Below are 18,165 nucleotides of genomic sequence, written 5' to 3'. Positions count from 1 at the left end.
GCAGTTTCCCTGTACGCGAGCAGCAGTTGGGACCTGAAGGGACAGGAGACAGGATTTCATTAAATGGTTGCTTCTCCAGGCACGCTATGGCCAAGGGCTCTGTCAGTGAACCAGGGTCCTGTGCTTGTCCCTGCTCTTCCTGTACTTCCGCCAAACTGCCCCAGACGCAGGAGCCCTGTTGGTCATTAGCCAAGGAAGTCCGAGACTAAACCAATGATGATTTGGGGTGGGTTTTGTCTATCTACAACAGGCAAGTTAGCGTGGCCACACGGGAAGATTGTGCTGAGGGGGTGGGTGGGGGGAGCTGACTGTGACTTCTGGTCCCAATAACTGCAAGAAAAGAAGATTCCAGAAACAGCCAGGCGGGAAAACACCGACGTTTTGCTTATGTCGACCAACACCATCTTATCCTGTGCAAAATCACCGAGCATACCTAATGGACTCTGCATCCTGAAGCCCCAGGAGAAGGAAGCAAGAAGCTTCGTTTGTTTTGTGGGGACAAGGGCAGTTTGTAGCAGATAGGACCTAAGTCAAGAATCAGAGTCCTAAACATCACCGAGGAGAACAGATCAGCTCTGCTCTCCAGGCCATTACAATCCTAGGCTCGCTCACCCTACCTAGTTTTTCCATGTAGCGCAGGGCTGCCCCACCCAAGGCTCCCACCTCCAGGCTTTCAGCTCGCATAGAGTTGAGCGGCTAAGCCTGGCTGCTTTTCCCAGCCCAAATGACGCAGGGGCCGGCCAGCTGGCTGCTGCAGAGGAGGGCGTGGGAATCCTGTGGGTTGCGCTGGGCAACTGTGCCCTCTTGTGGTAGCCACAGAATGATGCAGGGACATGCAGACAAAGGGTGGGCCAGATTTCCTGTCTCCCTTTCCCAGAATCTCATCCAGGCCTTTAGATGCAAGCTGGTGTCAGCTGGCTTAGTCCCTCCTGCTCTAAAGGAAGTGCAGGAGGGACACTGCACTCTTCTTGCAAGCTGCTACACCAACCCCACCTAGGAGAGAGAAGGCCAGTGCTGCCACATTCCAGGAACACCCTCTGGGAAAGCCCTCATCTGGCTACAGCATCCGCTCATCTCTGTCAAAACTCTTCGCTCTCCTGCCTGAGAGACTAACTCTGCTAGAGGAAAGGCCTAAGCCTCCCTCCCCATACTGAGGCTCAAAAGCCACAGTATAGGCTTCTTTGAGGATGAGGTCCTGCTTCCAGTCGCTCCAAAGGGGACTGCAAATGCCCCCTAAGGCAGGGAGCATCCACTGACTGAGAACCCATTTCATGCCAAGTTTGCAGCCACGGTCTCTCAGCAGGACCAAAGAGACCATAACTAAAGCCCCATTTAAAGAGAGGAGGGTCGGGCCTCGGAAGGTCAAGTGTCTTGCTCATCACCAACATTTGTCAATAACCTCCAGTTTCCACAGGCCTGGTGCTAAGTGTGTTATACAGACAACCTCATTCTGTGCTCGTGGGCTAGGAGATGAGCCCCATGTTACAGATGAAGGTTCAGAGACACGTGGTATATACAAAGTCACAAAACACAAAAGTCAGATACACACCTAGAAAGTGTCAGAAGCATAGGAACAAACTTCTATTCCATCCTTATTCTGACACTGGCTTTATGGTCTTATTATCGCATCTTATTTTTATGTATGTGTACGTATATGTGTGAGTGTATGTGTGTGAGTGTATGTCACATGCATGGCAGTGCCTGCAGAGGCCAGAAGAGGGCGCTGGATCCCCTAGAGCTGGAGTTACAGGCTGTAATGAGGCATCTAATGTGGGTGCTGGGCGCTAAACAAGGATACTTTGTGGGAGAATCAGGAACTCCTAACCACTGAGCTACCTCTCCAAGCCCCTTCTACTGTGTTAGCTGAGCTTTGTTTTTCATTTGCTTGTTTTTGGAGGCCCATGTTGCCTCCTTCCTGCCCCTTCAAGTACCTCACACAAGACTCCATTCCCATCTCGGGTACCACACAGCACAGCACAGAGACATCATCTCGGGTATCACACAGCACAGCACAGAGTCAGCATCTCGGATACCACACAGCACAGCACAGAGTCAGCATCTCGGGTACCACACAGCACAGAGACAGAATCTATTCTGTAGCTTCTGAGGTATCCCTTTGTCTTTCTGCAGAAGCCGTAGAAATGACCTAAGTGCCTCTTTCCTTCTTCTCTTCATCTCTTCTTAGTCATGCCCGCCCTTTCTCAACATAATTACAGTAAAAAAGGACTGGAATCCAGCCAGCGATTTCCTGGGCAATGGCCTGTTCTTCCCAGTGTAAGTGGTGTGAGCAAGCTGGCCTCAGTGAACTCATGTGCAAGCAGGGAAGATAAAGTGATATCTGCTGGCAGGTGATTACCAGCAGAGGAAGGTGTTCAGGGAGAAGGTGGAGTTGGTGGCTAGGTGATTTCTGGCCTGAATAATTTTCCCTGAAGTGGACTCCAGGGGCCTCCGTGGCCACAGCATGACTCCATAAGTGGTCATCCCATGGAGGGTAGACAACCTGAAAGCAAGCCTTAATGGTCTCCTGAAGTTGCCTCTGGGTTTGGGCACAAGGCCACTGGGATGTAGGTTAGGGGACACTGGATAAGCACATATGCCAAGCTTTTGTTTTTCTTCCAGAACCACTATGCACTGTTTTATAAAACAGGAAACAGGGCTGAAATTTGCCCAGGCTCCTCAGAGGCCCCAGGATCCTGCCTGGACTCTAATCACAAACCACCCTGGTTTGAAGGATGGGGGTGGAAATATCGCATTTCAACATCACTGTTGGTACCGTGGGAATGCAGAGGAATCTGAACTTGATACCAGGGCTGACTCCTCCAGGGTTTCCTTATAGAAACAGCATCTCATCTGCATCTCAGCCACTAAGGGAGCCTGCGGTCTGGCAGTGTCACAGAGGGCTGGAGAGCCAGGAGTCGGGGTTGCAGGGTCACTGGATGACTCAAATGCCCTCTGCACTAGAAATGAGCCTGCAGGCCTGAGCTTTTCCTGTGATGATTGCCCGCACCGAACCCTGTGTCAGGCCTCTGACTCTTCTCCATGATAGGTGCTTCTCTTGGGCTTCCTGATGAGCTGGCCTTTGAGTGCGGTCACCCCATTCCCATGTTTTCTATACAGGCAATGGAGGATGTCCTCACTTCCATCCAGGAAGGGGCAAAGGGCCCTGAGGTCCACCCAGGGTCCATGGAGGGATAAGAATGTTCTGTGGTCTCCCAGTTACAGTTCAAGGCGGCACAAGAGAAGGCCAAGAGAAAAGACAGTGTCTAGGGACTGCTAGATGACATCACCTCCCCACCTCCACACCCACCTCCCCCCACCCCCTCACCTCCACACCCACCTCCCCCCACCCCCTCACCTCCACACCCACCTCCCCCCCACCTGCTCATCTCCACACTCACCTCCCCCCACCCCCTCATCTCCATACCTGCCTCCCCCACCCCTCACCTCCACACCCACCTCCCCCCACCCTCTCACCTCCACACCTACCTCCCCCCACCCTCTCACCTCCACACCTGCTTCCCCACCACCTGCTTATCTCCACACCTACCTCCCCCCACCTGCTCATCTCCACACCTACCTCCCCCCACCTGTTCATCTCTACACCTGCCTCCTCCCACCTGCTCATCTCCACACCTGCCTCCCCCCACCCTCTCATCTCCACACCTACCTCCCCCCACCCGCTCATCTCCACACCTACCTCCCCCCCACCTCTCTCATCTCCACACCTGCCTCCTCCTAGAAGCCTCCAGCTTCCTTCCCCGGGATTGATTGGATTCCTACCAGCCTAGGAGGAGACCCCATCTCCCAGGAGCTTTCCTGCCTCTCCAGTTGTTACTGTTTCCGGTCCTCCAGGACCCTGGGCTGCCTCTGCTGTACTTACTACACCTGGGGTGTGATCATTGGCTTCTTACCCACCACTCTTATGAAAAGTATCTCACATGGCTTGTTACAAACACCTACCTAGTCCTAAAATGACAAAAGACAAATGTTCAGTGAATGCAGCACGTATGTATCTCTCTTGGCCCTGCACTCCCAAGTCCCCAGCCTAAACTCATCCTCAGGGTTTGACTGTCCTCATGAGGTTCTTGAATGGCAGGCCCCAGGCAGGGTCGAATCACAGCACCAGAAGCTCCTACCAAACCCCTCCATAGGTCTGCTGAGCTGGTCATCACACCTCCCCTCCAGCACCCGGGAACTCAGCTGGGCCCGCGCCCGCTTGGCTTCTCTTTCCTGTCCTCTCTTCCGGAAACACCTTTTTCCTCCCCATTAGTCCGCTGTGTTTCCTGCACAGGAAGAGGACTTTTGGATGTGGGGTGCTATTTATAGCATGGATCCCTCCTTGTAGACTTCACCGAGAAAGGGGCCACGGCACAGATTTGGGGTGGAGGACACTGGGGCTTCCCATGGCCTGGCCCCAAGGAGGAGAAGCCTGAGATTACAAATGAGTATTGGAGCCTAGAAGCTTCAAAGCATCTCTTAAATCCCAAACGGGGTTTCCTTGCTAATGTCTACATCTTCAGGGGTCCCACAACTTTCCCAAAGCCTTAGACCCCAAACCTCAGAGGCAGAATCACAGGTTCTATACATGGGGAGGACCTAAGGTCCGTTTTGTAAGAAAGACATCCAGAGATATTTATTTGAATTCAGTCCCATAGGACGGTTCAGTCATGCCCCAGGCTAAAATTCCTTGACACTTGCTTAACACCTCACAATTACAAAGGATTACCCCACTGGGGGTATCTTTTGGGTGGGCTGACTGTGTCACCAATAAAGACAGTTGAACTCCAAGTTTCTCAGAATGTGGTTTTATTTGGAGTAGGGTCATGGCAGATATAAGTGGTTAAAACGAGGACATGCCGAAGTGGGGGAGGGCCCCTCACACAGTATGACCTGTGTACTAACAAGAGAGAGATTTGGACATAGACTCACACAGTAACAAGATGATATGGGGACCTCATGGAGACCATGGCCACATAGTAATGGGATAGAGGCTGGAATGATGGATCTACAGACCAAGGCAGGCCTCCGGCAAACACTGTAAGCTAGAAGAGGCAAGAAGGGCTTCTTTACTATGGGTGTCATGGAATGTGACCCTACTAATGTCTCTGAAGGATTTATTTATTTTTATTTTATGTGTAAAGGTGTTGTGTCTGCATGTATGTCTGTGTATCATGTTGGTGCCTGGCACCCACAAAGGCAAGAAGATGATGTGGAATCTTCTGGAACAGAAGTTACATACAGGTCTGAGACACCATGTAGGTTCTGGAAACTAAACATGGGTTCTCTGGAAGAACAGTCAGTGCTCTTAACCCTGAGCTAGCTCTCTAGCCCTGCCCTGCTGGCATCTTTATTTTGGACTTTCAGTCGCTAAAATTTAAACAAAGAATTCCTGGGATTTAGGGGTCTTGTTGTTTGTTTGTTTTTTCAAGGAACTTTTAAAAACAACTTTTTTGTTTGTTTGTTTTTGAGACAGTATCTACCATGTAACCCTGGCTGATTTGGAACTCTATGTAGACCAGACTGGCCTTGAACTCACAGAGATCTGCCTGTCTCTGTCTCACAAGTGCTGGGATTAAAGGATGTACCGCCATGACAGGTTTTTTTTTTTTTTTTTTAGATTTACTTTTTGGGGCTGGAGTGACCTACATACGACTAAAGCTTTTTAAAAATCAAGAATATTTAGTTGCTCTTTTACATGTATGAGTGTTTTGCCTGCATGTTTGTATGTGCACCACATGGCCCGGAGGCCAGAAGAAGGCATTGGACCCCTGGGACTGGAGTTACACATGGTTGTGAGCCACCATGTAGGAGCTGGGAACCAAACTCAGGTCCTTAGCAAGAAGAGCAAGAGCTCTTAACTGCTGCGGCATCCATCTTTCCAGCCCCAGGAAACACGGTCCAGTGGTCCTCTAGAAATACTGCTCCTGCTCCAGCTCTTGACTCTCCAACCATTTCGTCCCTCTCACACTCCGCAATCACTCCACCCTGCCGGATTTCCCTTTGTGAAACCTCACCCACCCCTCCTCTCCCAGCAGGGCTACCCAAGCTCAGACCTTCCATAACAGGAGTGTGACAGTGGGTTTGTTGGCCCAACTCCCCTCTTCCAGACCATCAGTCCATCAGCACATCTTTATCAAATGCCCTCCACGTATCAGATTCCACACTGAGTGTGGAGTTCCCACCAAGCACGGTCAATGTAACCACTGCGGGGGAACAATATCCCCGTTTACCCGCCCTGGTCTGGGTCTCCATCCCTCCCCATCACCCACATGATCACATCCTGTTCATGCCCCTTTGTTCTTCACAGGCAGGGACAGACGCTCCTGCCTGGTGACATGAGCCAGCTCAGTACAGGCCAGTGAGCAGCACTCTGTCTGATGGAGAAAACAGGACCCCTCCACCAAGGATGTGCACATTCATGGGTGAAGATGGCTGCAATCCAGGAATAAAAGGAAGGTCACCATAGGAATGGAAGATGGCCTAGAAACAAAGTTGATATGAAAACTTCTAGGATTCCTCTAAGGACCAGCATAGCTTTTCTTTTTCTTCCTTTTTCCCCCCTATGGGTCAGGGTCTCATTAGATTGCCCAGGTTGGCCTCAAACTGACAATGGAGCCCAGGCTTGCCTACAACTTGTGATTCCCCTGACTTCAGCCTCTCAAGTACGAAGACTATACCCATCTCCCTAGGTTAAGTGTATCTTAACTCTCAAAACCTTGGTGGATACCACAGTTGCCTGGTGATATAATTAAAGAATTCCCTGTAAATAAACTGTGGCACTTTCTGATAAGTACTTTTGGATCCCTGATATCAGGTTTCTCCACCGCAATAAGCCAGATCGAGCCGAATTAAAAGTCCAGGTTTAATGAGCAGATGGCCCCTCCCGCCCCCCTCCCGTGATTCTCAAGCCCCCCAGGAAGCGAGGCAGGGGAGGGAGGAGGAGAAATCACATGGCAGGTCTAGGGACCGGAACTTAAACACCCTGTCGGTGTGGTCTTGAGCGGCTCCAGGGGAGGAGCCGCCATTTGGTGGGCTTTCTGAGAGGGGGCAGGGTTGGAGAGGGAGGAGGGGGGCTGAGGCGGAGCTTCCAAAGGAACACTTTCATATCAAAAATGGAAAGAAGCAACGTTGCTAAGGGTGGTGGCTCATGTCTGCAATCCCAGACTGTAGGAAGCTGAAGCAGGAGGATTGCTGTGAGTTTGAGGAAAGCCTGGAGTACACCGTGAGACTCTGTCTCAGAAACAACACAAACCAAACCCTACACAGCTCAACACCGATGAGTCTATACTACTTGGCTGAGCTAAGAAATATCCTTTACCTGTAAGAAAATTATGTTGTGCTAAGAAGTGAGACTCAAGCTAGAACACACCACACTACTCATTCCTATGAAATGCATTGATAGACAACGCCAATTTATGGGGGTACAAACCATCAGTGACACAGCTGGGGGGTGGGGTGTCTGCGATGAAAGGGGCAGGAGAGAAAATAGGCTCTTGGAACTGCTCTGTGTCTAATGAGGGTGTGGGGTAAATGTCTATATAACATGTATCCAAAATACATCCGACCCGACACTTAAGATCTGTGCACACCACTGTTGGTAAATTACATCTTGATTAAAATTAAAATCAAATAGAACAAAGAAAAGGAAGGGTCCTTCCTTCTTATTTCTGCAGAAGTCTAACTGGGAGCACTGGATTTGGGAGGCTGCCAGGAGTTGGGGGCTCCCATTCCCCCTATGAATCTTGCAAGGCTTGTTCAGGTCTCTGGCCAGGCTTTCCACAGAGGCAGGTGGAAGCAAAGAGAGCAGTAACCTTGGCCCCTGGACCACTGAGCCTGGCTCTTTCTAGCTTTGCAAGGCAGACCTCTGCCTCAGAGGCATCCAGACTGAGAGCTCCGGGATATCCTATTGTTATGGAGATGGACCCCATCTGTCTTTTGGCTCACCAGCCTGGAGTTCACCATTTCAAATCTCCTTCCTTCTTCCCACATTCTTTGCCTCAGCCACATCTGCGACTCCTCCTTCTGAAGGCAGTGCTATTTGTAATACTCTGAAACACAGACTGGACCAGATAATGGGCCAGCCTTGCTAAACAAAACCCCAGGCCACACTCAGCACACACACACACACACACACACACACACACACACACACACACACACACACTCGGTCTGCAGTGCAGTGCGGAGCCCAGTGAGCCCAGAGGGACCACATCTCTCAGAGCTGGCACTGGATGCTCTCCTACTCTATCCCTCTGACCCCATGACAGGGTGACATTGTCCTGAGCCCTGTCTGATGCATAAACACATATTGGGAAGAAATCCTCCCAGAAGGCTAGTCTGCAGGGCTGGGGCTGAAGGCTGGACGCAACACCGAGTTTGTTCAGTCACTTTCCTGTCCAATACAGATCTTCAGCAGGACCAACTGTTAGTGAAGGAACATGGAGTCCTGAACTGCAGATTAAGGCCAATGGGCATGACCAACATTCACTTTGTACTAGAAGACCAGGTCCTACCTCCAGAACCTACAACATCTTCATTCTGTGGAGCAAGTAATGCCATCCCTGTCCTTTAGATGAGGAAATTGAAGGTCAGGGAAGTTACAGGAATCCAAGAGAGGCATGTATATTTTGGGGGGAGGGGATGGGGGAGTGAGACAGGGTTTCTCTGTCTAACAGTTCTGGCAGTCCTGGAACTCGTTTTGTAGACCAGGCTAGCTTCAAACTCACTGAAATTCTCCTGCTTCTGCCTCTGGAGTTCTGGGATCAAAGGGGTGCACCACCATACCCATTTTTTTTTTAAAAAAAAATCACACTTCAGAGGCCCAACATCAAAGAGAGCCTGAGGAAGCAAGGAGGTGGCCTCCAAGACTGCCAGGGGAAGTCAGGATCCAGGGTACTCCTGTGGCCTGAGAAAGGGGAAGGACAGTCTTTCCTGCCTGACCCTCACCTCAGTAGAGTTTATAGGTATCTTTGATCCTCAAGTAACCAATCTGTAGATGTTTCCTGAGCCCCTACTGTGTGCTGCCATTGGTTTCGTCCATGCCCACAGCCCTGCTCTGGCCTCAGCAGCCTCTCACAGCCCCAACCCATCACCCCAAACACAGAGGCCTTTGTCTAGGCTTGCATGTGGGTGCAGAGAGGTCACAGTCTCTGCAGGCAGCTCGGTGGCAGCCCTTGTCATCCACTTCCCACAGGCACCCCAACCATGTGATCATTTTCTAGATCTCTCTACCCTACGGCCTCTGCTTTCTCTACTGGCAAGAGGAAGCGGGAAATGACTCAGAGGGACGATGGGTATGCTTGTGGTGGCACTCTGGTAATGCGTGACAGCAAGGCTGGACTGCATAGCTGTGTAAAATGGGGGTGGCTCACTTATTAGCTCCAGACTAGTTAAATATTTTAGCAAAGAGATTTTAATGAGTTGTCAATCTGACATAAGCCTAACTTTATATATAACAGTTATTCTCAATTCTGATGAGAAAATGAGAAACAGAACCCAAAATACAACTATCTATCTATCTATCTATCTATCTATCTATCTATCTATCTATTTTTACTATCTGAGTAACAAGTGAGCAGAAAAAACAAAATCAGCAATATGATTGTGTGTGTGTGTGTGTGTGTGTGTGTGTGTGTGTGTCTGTGTGTGTTGAGACAGGGTTTGGTACTCTCTATGTATGTAGTCCAGGTTGGCCTCAGACTTAAGGCAATCCTTGTCTCTGCTTCCCGAGTGTTGAGATCACAGAGTTGTATCATTATATTCAGCTTCAGACAATTTTGGGGCTGGAAGTTTTGGAATTTTAGGTCATTGATAGAGCATATGATCAACACACCTGAGGCACTGGGTTCAATCTCTAACCCTAATAAAAATAGTAACAAAAAAAATAATTGTCTCCCTCCATATATAGTCTCCATGTAGTCCCTAAGAGCTTCCTCCTTCTTCCTTATATATAAAGAGCCAGAGGGTACAGGTAGGAAATGTTAGGATGGCAATGGGATGCTCTCTGTGCCATCCGGGTTTGACAGCTTTCTAAACAAACCTTGTTGGGGAAACTAATATGGAAGAGCACACTGATTGTTTTCTAGTTCCCTTCCCTGGCACCCTGAGGACACAGCCTCCGCTCTGAACAGGAGTGAGCTTCATGGCTGCCCTCTTAAAGCTCACAGTGCCCAGGAGGTTATGCAGGCTCGGTGGTCTGGGAGCCAATGGGCAGCCCATGGGAGCATCCAGGTCTCCCACTCAATCAAGGCCCTCCAAAGCTTTGGGGAAGGAAAACCAGGTGACTTCCCAGAATCACCCAAGCAGACTGGGGAGGCAGCTGCCCAGCTATGGTCCTGGCCGGGCCTCCTCCATGTGTGTCTCATCAGCTGTCTCTCCTTTGTTCGGGGCAGGCAAGAAGAGAACAGTTGGCGTCTTGGCACTACCAGGAGCCCTGGTACTCCTTTCCAGTCAACTTAATTATCTGCACCAATGAGCTGGGGAAACAGGCATGGGGCATTGACTCTAGCAATAATTTATTGAAGACCTGGTCTGGGCTATGCTGAAAGTGTATTCCCCCAAATTAGATAACACCAAAATAAAATGAGCAAAAGATCCAGTCAGACTTTTGTTGCTTTATGCCCTCTTTTAGCCCTTCTTAGGCAATTCACTTCTCCGGTTTTCAATATGCAATGGAGGAGGGGGTAAAGCCCTGCTTTTCCAGGTGGGATCTACTGGGTGAAGCGCCTTCAGATCACCTGCACAGGAAGCTCATAAATGGATTGCCGCTTTTCTGAACACATGCAGACATGAACTGTAGCTTGTTCCAAGGGTGCTGAGTAGAATAAGGGAGGGGTAAGAGGAAGACTTGGCATTTATTGAACACACACCTAGCATTCCAGGGACTGGGTCAAGTCTTTCATGAACCCAATTCATGCAATCACTAGCTCTTTTCCACACACTTTGGGAGCATCTCTGTGTGGTGTGTGCATCCATATGCAGGGTAGGGGTGGAGGGTGAGCGAGATCAGGAGAGCTGGGAATGTCCCATGAGTTGGATATTTTCATTCCTCTTTTTATGGAGAAGGAGCAGTCTCCAGCAGGTCCTGTGGCCTGCCTAAGATGATCCAGAGATAATGATGCAAATGTGGAGGCTGTAATTTCAGAATCTGCTGGATTCTCGCATAGGCTAGACTTTACACACCAAGTCAAGGTGTGAACTGTGACTCCAAGGCTGGCTCAAAATCTTCCGAGTATATCGTATGTCTGCTCTGAACATCCCTGCTCATAAAGTGATGGTCTGAAGGGCCAGTGAGACCAAGAGGTAGGGAGGAGGACAGGGACACAGGAGCTATTTTCAAATAGTGAAAAAGTGGCATTTGGCAGGTAATTACATTCATCTTGCATGGCTTAACTTGAATATCCCACACCTAATCTGGGGGTGCATTTTGATGATACTCACTAACATTTTGGTGTTTTCCACCAAGGGGTCTAGGTTACAGCCATGATAGATTAATTCAAGGAGGAACTCTGAAAGAGGAACCTTAAAATAGGAAATAAGTCGATGATAGCGATGTTGTTACGTGTCCCCCAGTAACAGAGATGTTGCTGGATCAGCACTAGAAGGGGGACTTTATAGGGGAGAAGGGGTGCAGTCACATGATTAATGCTCTTTTCAGCTTGGAAAGTTTTCATTCTGTGGAAGATGCCATTAATCTGTTTGTACATAGATTTTAAAATTAGTGGAGGGATGTCAAGTGGGTCAGTACTGTTGACCAGATGGGAGGAGGGGACTATCACTGGAAGCTGTGAGCAGTCAAAGGCTCCAGCCAGTCAATTAGCTCAGCCAGTTGTACAGCTGACCCTCAGACAGCATGGGAATTACCGGGGGAGATTTTTTTTTTTTTTAAAAAGACAGGTACTGAAGCCATATTCCTTTCTAATTGAAGCTGAGTCTCTGGGGATGGGTCCAGAAGGCAGTAACGTTTAAAAGGTCCCCAGCTGAAGGGAAAAGAAAAGCAAGAGGAAGAATCACAGCCAGAGGAAGAGAAGGTCTTGCAGGGCTTTGGAATGGTCGGTCACACATCATCAGCGCGTGTCTAATCTGAGGCAGTCATGTCCGGACACGAGGGACACTCTGGAAGACTGAGAGATGAGAAGAGAAGATACCTCAACCCTGTGATTCTTAAAGCAGTTACTTTCCTGGTCATTAAAAAGTGTTCACTAGCTAAACTGTGGTGGCGCACACCTTTAGTCCCAGCACTCGGGAGGCAGAGGCAGGTGGATCTCTGTAAGTCCGACGCTAGCCTGTTCTACAGAGAAAGTTCCAGGACAGCCAAGGCTACACAGAGAAACCCTGTCTTGAAAAACCAAACCAAAACAAAATAACAACAACAAAAAAGAGTGTCACAATTTGGTCGCCAGAAGACATGAGGAGGGGGTAAAAGGAGATTTTATTCATTATTTAGTTTTATTTAACTATTTGCTTGTGGAATTTTTGAGACAAGGGCTTGCTCTGTAGCCCCGACAGTACCCAAACTCCATGTCCTCCTGCATCAACCTTCTAAGTGCTGGGGTTTAAAGCCTGCGCCACCGTGTGCGGCTGGGAGTTAATCTTTAGTAGGTGGCTTTCAGTTTAGGAGGATTAAAAGGCTTTAGAGACAGCTAGTGGTGGTGATCACAAACCAATGTGAAGCATCTAATTCCACCAAACTGTGCTGTGATGAGTGGTTAAATAGGCTGGGTATGGTAGCACACACTTGTAATCTCCAGCACTGGGGAGGTTGAGGCAGGAGGATTCAGATCTTGAGGCCAGTCTGTATTATACAGCAAATACTCTGTCTTTTAAAAAGTTGTTCAGCCAGTCTGGGTGGTGCCATCTTTAGTCCCAGCACTCAGGAGGCAGAGACAGGCAGATCTCTGTGAGTTTGAAGCCAGCCTGGGCTACAACCCAGGATAGCCAAGGTTATAGAGAGAGACTCTGCCTCAAAAGAAAAAAAAAGTATTGAATGGATAAATTTTATGTTATATATATTTTCCCATAATAAAAAAGTTTTTTAATGTTTCGAGCAAAATGATAAAGAAATATAAATAGTACCCCTTCCATCCAACTCGAGGTACAGTCTTTTACCATTGGTTTGGTGCAGAAAATTACAGATTATTGAAAAAAGAAAAAGAAGGGGGCTGGAGAGATGGCTCAGCAGTTAAGAGCATTGGCTGCTGTTCCGGAGGTCCTGGCTTCAATTCCCAGCACCCACATGGCAGCTCACAACTGTCTGTAACTCCAGTTCCAGGAGACCTAACACCCTCACACAGACATGCATGCAGGCAAAACACCAGTGCACATAAAATAAAAATGAATAAATAATTTTTCAAAAGTTGCTAATAATGTACAACTTCCTCCCCAGAAGAAACCACTAAAAAAGCACTCCTTGGAGGAGCTGGGGAGATGGTCCAGGGTGCACGAGGACTTGAATTCAGATCCCCAAAATTCACACAAGAAGCCAAGCAAGCCAGTGCACACTCATAATCCCAGCACTGGTAGACAGAGACAGAAGCGTCCCTGTGGTGCACTGACCTGTTAGTCTAGCTCGATCACTAAGCTCCAGAGTCCTTGTCTCAAAAAGAAGAAGAAGAAAAAAGAAAGAAAAAAGAAAAGAAAAAAAAAAAAAAAAAAGAAAGAAAAAGAAAACTTGCAGATCGATTTATCCCAGGAATGCAAAGGTGGTTTATTAATTTATGCAGAAAAGAACATTTGATATAATCCAATATCCTTTCACAATTAAAAAAAGGTTAGAAAATTATAAATAGAAGTGAATTCTTAGCAGATGATAAAGGGCGAATATGGTTGGCCCCCAGCTCACATCATAGTTGATGGTAGAAGACACAGAGTCTTTTCCCTAAGATGGAGAACTGGAGGAGAGGTACCTGCACTCACTGTGGCTCTCGGACAATGTCCTGAAAGCTACAGCCCCACAAACTGGGCCAGGAAGAAAAACACCTACCTAAATCAGAATGGAAGATGTAAAACGGTCTCCAGTCACAGGGGATGTGGTCCTACATACAGAAAATTCCCAATTCATACATAAAAACAATCCTAGGCAAATTCAGCCCCATATGAGATCAGCATACAAATACACCAGCAAGGAATAATCCAAACAGGGAATTAAGAAACAAATCCATTTAGGAAAGCGTTTGGAGCATCAGAGGACTGGACACCAGAATAGTCTTGTAGTCCTTTGAAGTGGAAACATCTTGTTATTAACAGTGCTCGGGGAGGCACACGCATCGGTGCTTCTGATTTTCCATGCATATTAGTGCATCGCATATTAAAATTAAGTAGAGCAAATAGATTTGATGAGGGTAGTGGACTTCACGGGACATGTATTAGAAGCTGAGTCAGATCCATGAACCATTCAGAGTGGTCTGGGCCACAGCCATCCTGCCTCCCTCCATTTCTCGGGAGTCACAGGAAGCTGGGAAGCAAAATCCCAGACCCCTTAGAGGAAACTAAGCCTGAGTCAGCCTTCCTAGGAGATTAGGCCCAGGGAACTGCTCGCTGAGGAGGCTGTTTCCACTTAAAAAGTTGGTAATGTTTTTTTTTTTGTGTGTGTGTGTGTGTGTTTTCTCTTAATCAAAAAAGGAACTAAAAAAAAAGAAAAAGAAGAAAAGAGAACTAAAAATGTTTTAACTTGTTGTGTGTGTGTGTGTGTGTGTGTGTGTGTGTGTGTGTGTGTGCGTAAGACACTAGGGGCCAGCAAGATGAAGTGTCTGCCAAGTATTGCCACACTTCTTAGACCTCAGTGTGCCACAGAATAAGGGCTGGAAGGTTGGTTCCATCCCAGAGACAGCTCTTCTCCCCCCTCCCTCCCCACTGCTAACAGCTCAGGAGTGTGCTGAGATGGGGGATGAAAACACTCCAGATAGAGAGGTCGGCCTGCAGGGAGCTGGTTTTACTAAAGAAAAGGAGCTCTGGAAGGAGAGCTGGGGGCTGGCGCTCTGGATGGCGCTGAGGCACCACAGCAGTGTGGCCAGAAGCCCAGGCCTTCCTTCAGGAGGCCTGCGTTCTGGTCTGAAGGGAGAGGAGCAGGGCTTGGGCTGAGAGACAGAGATTCTTTTAACTTTAAAGGTCAGCCTATTATAAACCCTGTAAAGGATTCAAAAGTGCTTTAAAAGAGGGGGAAATGACATCAAGGGCCAAAGAGGAACACATTTGAAAAGATGCACCGGACACTTGTGTACTGTCTGAAACTCTCCTACTCGGCCAAAGCTGACTGAAGGCTGGGATGGAGCAGAGTTGTGTGCACTTTGCTTCGCATGCTTGAGGCCTGGGCATGGGGAAGTCATTCATAAGAAGTTGGGGTAAGAGACAGATCAGGCCAGGGAAGGACAAATGGCACTCCTACTTTCTCTTTCCTCAGCCAAGACTCACCAGGGACACCAGATTCCAAACACCAGACGAGGATGGGGAATGGTTTTGGGAGTGGAGCAAATCAAACAACTCCTGAAGAACAGACAGCCTGCCATTTGAGTGAAATGGAGGGTGGGCTCTGGGTGCCATTAAGATTTTCCCTTCAATGTAATGAAACTGGAAATATTTATAAAGTGCCTACTGTGTGCTGGGTGTTGTAAGTGGTCAGTTAGACTGAGTGGCAGGGGCACAGACTGGGAAGGGAGCCCTACGTGAAGATTTTCGCGGGTCTAAAATCCAAAGCAAAATCCAAGCCCTGCCCCAGGCGAGTCCAGACAAAGCCGCTGGAGGAGGAGCTCAGATTAGCAACGCCCCCTCACCTGGCAACCTCAGGTAATGGCCCCAGGAGGCCGACACAGGTCTGCAAACACTGTCCATTCCTCCTGCAGTCTCTCTCATCCAGGACCGACTTTATAAGCGTGAGTACCAGAGCAAGGGAGGTGAAGAACTGTTCTCCCATCCAAAGTCCACAGCTCAGCCAGACAGAGAAACTCCAGGCTGACTGGGAACTTCACCCAGAAACCCTCGCCGTCCGTATAACAGCCCGTCTCAGAAGAGATGCACATCGCTTCTATTCTCTCCGCAAGGTAAAAAAGATGCACCAACCAAAACGCAAAGCAGTGTGAGAACAATTCTCCAGCCAGATGGGGGAACTCGTATCTTTGGCCTGAAGGGAGCCAAAGTCTCTGGAGAGACCGTCTGTATTGAAGTCCTCCTACCTCAACACAAGTGAGTTACGGGGGTACCCCTAAGTCCAGGGAATTAGAGATAACTCACAATGCAAAAGTCTGTACAAATCTACAGCCTTTACTCGGTGAACTGGCCACCAGCTTCTCAGCATTGAATTTGAACCAGCCAATGGTATCCCAATGGCTGAAACAGGAAGCCAGATAAACAGCGTGTTATCAAGGGGGGATCCAGCACTTCCCTTAAGCCGGCGCCAGCTGCGCTCTCGGACGGTCCTAACAAAGTCCCATTGACTCACCAGCTGATTTTCCTGCGTTCAGTCCTGGGGGACAAGGAACCCTCTTTGCTGAGCGGACGTTCCTCTAGTGCACTGCCCGAGCCACTCACCACTCAGGTCCGCCCCAGTTCCTTCCTCTCCTTTATGCCATCTGCAGACTTGGCCGGCTCTCTAACCTATGGCCAGTTTGGCTAGACTCTGAAGATTAAAAGGGACCACAAAAATCCAGGCACCGCACGCACCCGCACCCTCAGGTGAGCGTCTCCCTCACATTTTCCCAGCTTCTCTTTCCTCCTCCCTCCTTTCTCTCCCGGGATGCTCTCGAGGCTCCCAGACGTCCTGGGCAGGCGCCAGAAGAAACAGCCTTGAAGACGGCGCTTCTCAGCGTATCCTGGTGCAGGGGGATGGTAGGAGTGGAGAGGCAGTGCATTTTCTGGAACAGCCCAGCCGGGTCACCTGCCCCAACTCTTCCTTTAGTGCCTCCTGGGATGTTTGAAGAGTTAACTAGCTGCTTGGGGTGGGGGTGGGGGTGTCGTCTGACTATGTGTGCCTGTCTCTCTCTCTCTCTCTCTCTCTCTCTCTCTCTCTCTCTCTCTCTCTCCCCCCCTTCCTTCCCCCCCGTGTGTGTGTGTATGTGTGTGTGTGTGTGATAGCACAACGTTTAGTGTCTTTGATTGCAGGAACTCAGCGCACTTTAAATGACAGGTATTTCTTAGGAAGAGAAGCCAAGGCTCAGAGGGTTGGGGTTAGGTCATCGCATCGTCAACCCCAGGACAGACGCAAGGTCCAGCAGGGGCGTCTAGACACTCCCGCGAAGCCGCTAGCATCCCGGTTGTTATCCCGCGCTTCTCCTGCGCCAGCCCGCAGCCTCTCTCCGGCACCAGACTCCCCTCCCTCGGGCTGACTGCAGCCGGGCTAAGAGCAGAGCTCAGCCCCTCCACCGCGCCCGCCCGGTACGGGCCACTCACCGGAGCGCCTCTGGTCCCCGGTTCTGGGTCCGCGCCGCCGCCGCCGCCGCCGCGCCGAGTCGCGCATCGCCCGAGCAGCGCAGGGCCGGGCGTCCTGTGCTCGCGATCAGAAAGTTTCCCGGGGCTTCCCGGGGCCCGGGCGGCTCCTCGCGCGAGTCTCAGCCGGCGCTGCGCGCTCCGGCCTCCAGCCTCTCACTAGGGCGGCCGCGGGCTCCCGCTCCACGACGAGAAGGAGGCGGCATCCTGAACAAAGTGCCGTCCCCCGGGCCCGGCGGCCGGGGGCGGAGCCTAGTGACCCGCTGCCCTAGGCACACGCCGGCTGCCTCCGCGGAGGGCCGAGCGGGGAGTGCCCGCGGCTGGAGGTGGGCGGGAGGGGAGGCCCGGCTGCGGATCGCCCTCGCTTTCCTCCCCTGGACTGTGCCAGCTTAACCCGCAGAGGGGCGGAGGCATGGGTCCCTTCCAGACTTTGTCATTGGAAAGCTATTCCCGTAACCCTTTCCTGCGTTAGCTTTCCCGCCCCGCCTCCCCAGCCGGCCAGCCGCAGAAAGGCGGCTGCTGCGTGGCGGGGGCTACGCCGGGAGTTGTCAGGGCAGGAAGCCTTAGCACAATCGAGCCTTTCCTTTACCCAAGGACCCGCCACCACTACTTCCAGGAGGGGGGTCCTACTGCCCAAGTCCTCTAGCTACCTCAGAGAAGTAGTGCGGATGGATCGGTGAGAGTCCATTTCCTTCCACTTTGGAACCCTGCAAGGGGCATGATATCTGAGCTGCGACCCTTGGGTAAGAG

The 18,165-nt window shown here is 50.1% G+C and overlaps 1 protein-coding gene across 1 annotated transcript in view; it reads right to left on the bottom strand.

Annotated features, from left to right (window-relative positions):
- The window catches only part of Nav1 (neuron navigator 1), a 255,490-nt gene extending 237,887 nt beyond the window's left edge, over positions 1 to 17,603 (bottom strand). Inside the window, 1 exon segment of the mRNA XM_028876650.2 lies at positions 17,380 to 17,603. The gene's annotated coding sequence lies outside the window, so the exon portion shown is untranslated.
- Positions 17,604 to 18,165: the final 562 nt, after the last annotated feature.

The sequence above is a fragment of the Peromyscus leucopus genome, chromosome 15, assembly GCF_004664715.2.
Source record: "Peromyscus leucopus breed LL Stock chromosome 15, UCI_PerLeu_2.1, whole genome shotgun sequence".
Taxonomy (NCBI): domain Eukaryota; kingdom Metazoa; phylum Chordata; class Mammalia; order Rodentia; family Cricetidae; genus Peromyscus; species Peromyscus leucopus.
This window is presented reverse-complemented; position numbering and strand designations above follow the sequence as displayed.